The sequence below is a fragment of the Elephantulus edwardii genome, unplaced genomic scaffold, assembly GCF_000299155.1.
Source record: "Elephantulus edwardii isolate Elephantulus edwardi_28Jun2011 unplaced genomic scaffold, EleEdw1.0 scaffold00170, whole genome shotgun sequence".
NCBI classification, from domain to species: Eukaryota; Metazoa; Chordata; class Mammalia; order Macroscelidea; family Macroscelididae; genus Elephantulus; species Elephantulus edwardii.
In genome coordinates, this window is record NW_006399920.1 from 1265342 (window position 1) to 1271062 (window position 5721).

Sequence of the window (5721 nt, forward strand, 5' to 3'; positions counted from 1 at the left end):
AGTCTAATGCCGGATAATACTTTTTTCTGTATTCTTTCAAACTGCTGTTCCTCCATTTGAAATATATATATATTACTTATATTCCCCTTTCTTTACAATATTTCCTTTTAACATCGGCTTCAGGAGAATTAGAAAAAGTAAATGCCCATGATTTCATATTACTGGGCTAGATTTATGACTAAACTGATGCCCTTTTTGTCCATGATTTTATTCTGCATAACTTTATAAGTAGGATATAAATTGTATGGTATAAAGTGCCTATTTTACAATTTGTTTTATTTTTTTCCTGAACATAAGACAATAAATAAGCTCCTCTAGGGCTTCACCAACCATTAATCTTCTTTTTCCATCATTTTGTTGAAAATTTGCACTTTGATATCCACTTTTTGTATCAAATTTAGACCAAGCACATCAAGCCTTTTCATTATCTCTGCTTATTCTCCATCAATGCAAACTGTTTATCTCTTTGTCTGACAAAACTTCATACTCTCTTAAGTTTGATCCAACTCTTTGAACCCTGAGTACTCCTCACATATTGTTTCCAGAGCTCAGCTACTTGTATTTGCTTTTGAAAGATTTTTTTATTTCAACTTCAAAACACTGTTGAAGCTGTTATCTTAGGTATTTCACTTTTCCCCCAAAAAAGATTTTCACCACTGAAGCATCTTTACGTATTCCTTTATGTTAAGATCATCTCTCCTTTAAAAGTTCCAATTATTTGACAAATATTGACATTTAAAAGTAAAAGAATAGCTACATTGTCTATGACATCTTATTTTACCTACGTTAATTTTGCTTATTCTCCCTCTAAAACTTTTGCACATTTCTTATTAGTGGAGAAAGTGTAAAAATGGTTTTCTCTAGCCGTAAGAGTGTTAAAGATTTGTCTGTTACTCTTGAGGCATGTAATAAGGAGAGATCAGTTCATGGAAAAGTGCACAATTCTGGGAAATGTGGATGGTCACAAAAAGAGAGGAAGACGCTCAGTAAAGTGGATCAACACCGTGACTGTAACAGTTGGCTAGATCAGAGATCATTATGATGCTTCAGGATAGGGTGAGGTCCAGGGTGTTGTTCACAGAGACTCTATGATTCTGGCTCGACTTGATGGAACCTAAGAACACCAATTTATTATTCCCAAGAGAAAAATCAAGGTTTAGAATGTTAATTTCTCAGACTTGGAAAGGTAGAAAGGATCATTGGTGTAGTCTATTCTGTGTTGTACTAGTAATAATAATAAAAAAAAAAATATCTAGAGTAACTTTAACACCAGCTCCAGTGGAAGAAGATAGTGGCCTGCCATTAAGAATTACAGCCTCACATCTCACACCCTGATTTCAAATCCTACTACACTGCTGTGGTGGTTAAGACAGCATGGTACTGGTACAATGACAGACACATAGATCAATGGAATAGAATTGAGAGCCCAGAAATCAGTCCATCTACATACGGTCAATTGATTTTTGACAAGGAAATGAAATCAGTTAAGTGGAGAAACGACAGCCTTTCACTGCATATACAAAAACCAACTCAAGGTGGATCATGGATCTAGGACTAAAACCAAGGACTATAAACTTCATTAAAGAAAAGCTTGGAAGAATTCTAGGAGTCCTAATCCAGAACATAAACAGTCTCCCAAGTATCCTGAAAAATCTACAACCAGGAGAAGATAAAATAGATGAATGGGACCCTCTAAGAATCAAATCCCTATGCACAGCCAAAAACTTTTCCAACAGGGTAAAAAGGGAAGCCACAGACTGGGAAAAGTGTTTGGTAATGACATGTCAGATAAGGGACTTATATCTAGAATTTATAAAATACTTGAGCACCACAACAAGATAAAGGTAAATAATCCAATTGAAAAATGGGCACAGGATATGAATAGACACTTCACCAAAGAAGACATTCAGATGGCCAACAAGCACATGAAGAAATATTCAAAATCCCTAGCTCTAAGAGAGATGCAAATCAAAACAACTATGAGATATCATCTCACCCCAGTCAGAATAGCAAAGTTTAACAGAACAGCAAGCAACAAATGCTGGAGAGGTTGTGGAGAAACTGGAACCCTTATTCACTGTTGGTGGGAATGTAAAATGGTGCAACCACTGTGAAAGGCAGTATGGAACTTTCTCAAACAGTTGCAAATAGAGATACTATTTGACCCAGCAATTCCACTAATGGGAATATATCCCAAAGAGACCATAACTGACATCCAAGCAGATATATGCACACCCATGTTTATCGCAGCTCTGTTCACAATAGCAAGGAGTTGGAAACAACCCAGGTGCCCATCAACAAACAAATGGGTAGAGAAGCTGTGGTATATTCACACAATGGAATACTATGCTGCATTGAAAAACAAGGAACTCATGCAATATTATTCAAAATGGGTGACCCTGGAGGACATTATGCTGAGTGAAATATCTCAGTCGCAAAAGGACAAATATTGCATGGTGCCACTGCTGTAAAATGGGACTGATATCAGGGTAGGTGTAAGACTGAGAAAAACTGGATAAATTGTGTATACTGCACTGAAACAGATGAGGGACTGAATAATTTAAAGCGATGCATGATAGGGTATTATGATTATCACAAGAGTCCACAATTAAGATTGCATAGTGGAATGTATTTGGGGCAGTGGGAGGGGTGCAGGGGAATTGTGTACCAGGGAGGGAGTCTTTCTTTTACTTTTGAAAGAGAGGAGTGAACTGGGGAGCCGGGGGCTGGGTGGGTAGAGAAGTGCAGCAATGAATGAATGGAAATCCAAGTTTTCTGTAAATGTTCATTAAAAGTATTAAACACACACACACACACACACACACACACACACACATAAAGAATTATAGCCTCAGAAATCCAATGATGTCAAGAGGGAAAGAAGTTGAAGTGGTAGATCTACAATTTGAATACAAATGTTTTGTGCCATTAAAAAGATAAATGTTATTCAGTAACAAATATTTCTGTCCAGGACTAGAAATTTTGAGCCTGCAGGAAATTAAATCTAGCAGTACTAACAACAATAGTGTGTCTCAGACAACATTGTAGCAATTTGAGGGTAGGTGATTCCCCCCTTACATTGGATCTGGTGATTGTTCTAGCAGCCAGCCCTTCTGATGAAAGAAATCTAAGTGTTCCAGAAGACACATTCAGCATTCCTGGAATTCACTCACAGGCACCAAATAAGTATACTGCCATTGAAGATTCTGCTTACTAATGTGCAGTATTTTTTGGAAACAATAGTTTGTTGTCACTGTATGCGTGTTTCTTTTGTTTTGTTCCATTCTGACAGAGTAGTACTTCCTAACTTGACCACTCATCTCTTATCTCTTATCTTCCTGCTCCTGATCCTCCAAACAAAAAATGCTACAAAACTTGCCTTGATCCACAAATATGCAGAAATAAAAGCTACTGACCTAGGGGTTGAATATTTGAACAATGGGAATTGGGGTGATTGACAGATTGCATTCTTTTCCATTTTAAAAGTGATACTCTGAAACATTTATTTGCCTTGTCTTCCTTGAAGTCTATCTTGTGATATTGAAGTATTGCTGGGAGTCAATACAGTAAATCCCCCAGTTATGAGTGTCTGACTAACAGATGACTCCTACTTAGCCTTAAGTGTTATGTAAATTTGCCCTCACTTTAAAATGATTGAACCAAACCCTACTTGAAACAATCACCTTCACGAGTTGTACTTGCAGCCTTTTAAATAATTGAAAATTCTCTGAGGTCTTCCTTGCAGTAAAATAAGGTCAAATAAAAACTGGATGTACCTGTTCCAATTACAAATTCTCCTGAAAAACACATTTAAGAAGGGATTTCCTTCATAACCTGGGGACTGCCTACATTTCCCAGTTCAATCCCTGTATTGCATCTCTAATCTTCTCTACTGAAATCTATGCCTCTCATTCCTGCTGCCTGGAATTGCAATCCTCTCCTCTCTAACAATTCTTGATCACACTTTCGTCTTCTTAGATCCTTCTCTCTCAGGCAACTCAGAATACAGTTGGAGCCACATAGTGGCAGTCTGCAACAGAAGATCACTGGGCAAGTGAAAACAATGAGAAATAAAAGTGCCAGTTACTTTTCACCATAAGTTAGATGCCATATCCAGGTTTTCACCTCACCATTTTATTTTCAAAGTAGATATTTAATTTCCACTTTGAATATCTGTAATCTGGGCTCTTGCCACTAACACTTTACTACTCTGATCCTAAAAATAGCTTCATAACTATTGAATGAATGCCAAATATGAAGTGTCTAGCCTAGTCTGTGCCAGCCATCATGCTCGGTGATAAGGAGCCAGCATAGAATAGACAGAGTCTAGAAGTTAAAGCAGCTCAGAGCATGATATAGAAATAGAGACATAAATGAATAAATAGCATTACCACATGAGGCACATAATAGGATGATTCACTAATGACCTTTTCATTTCTCAACTCAGTTATTTTTTTTTTAACCCGGGTTTTATCTACAATGATACTATGGACTCCACGGAACTACTTCCCCTTTTATTTCTACAGTCAAAATAACAATTCTTAGGAACACATAATACAAATACAAATTTCTAGACTGCATCTTGGACTCATTAATGCAGATCACCAGGAAAATTGGGATGTATTCTGATTTCAAACTCTGTGCTTAAGAAACATCTTTAGGAATTTTTCTCTAATTTAACTTTATAAATTAAAAATTAAATTTTACTTTCTGAAGGATGTTGTTGCTGTTGCTTTTTTATGTACTGTTGAGTCAACTCTGACTCATAGTGACAACAGCTCTGAACCCTGTTCTATTTGGAGGATGAATAATTCTATGCATTCAAATGACATGCAAATTTCTGAATCCATCACTACAATAGTAATATGGAAGAGATCCAACACGTCATTAAAAAAATATCTTTAATCTGTGGTAAATTTTGACCAATTTGCCCTCATGGTAGTGTTATGCCCCAAATCCAGTTCCCCCCAAGTCACCAAGGAGCCGACACCGATGCAAGGGCAAGAGGGAATTTATTTCAGATTCGAATCCGGGCCGCGTTCCAAACCGTGCCCATACAATAGGGAAGATGGCCGCGGCCCCGATTCTGGGCTGTCCTGCCTATTTAAAGAGGAAAGCCCGCGAGAACAGGGTGATACAGGATTGGCTGGTTCACAGGAAGGGCGCAAAAAACAGGGTGATAACAGGATTGGCTGGTTCAAAGGAAAGCCCGCGAAAACAGGGTGATACAGGATTGGCTGATGTTTGGGTGGGGGCTCTTTTCTCCCTTTCCCCACAGCTTTCAGTTTACTGCTCTAGAGGCACATATATATATTTTAAAATGACATATTGGTTACAAAATGGAGTCCCTCAGTAGCTTTGTCATTGTGATAATGTCATACAAATAAAATCATACAGTGTTTAAGGTTTTGGATTAGCAGCACTACTCCCTATATAGTAAATGCCACCAGAGAGCCTTTGGTTTGTAACTGTTTGGTATTTCCTTCTTTTAATTAAGCTTGGTGCCTTTGAGAGCATCAAAGCTTTTGTATGTATTAGGAGTGCTTTGCTTTTCACTAGTTTGTAGTATTCCAGTACATTTTATTTTTTTTTTTTCATCCACTGACATTTAGATGTTTGCAAGGACCAGTAATTCTAAGTGTTTTTGTGGTGGTGGTGTACCATAGAGTCAGAACCGAACCATTCCTGACCCTCTGGTGGGCTTTCAGACGCAGTTAATCG

General features: G+C 37.6%; 1 pseudogene; it reads left to right on the forward strand.

Annotated features, from left to right (window-relative positions):
* The first annotated feature begins 5068 nt into the window (after window positions 1-5068).
* Window positions 5069-5721, forward strand: part of LOC102850369 — a 45190-nt pseudogene continuing 44537 nt past the window's right edge.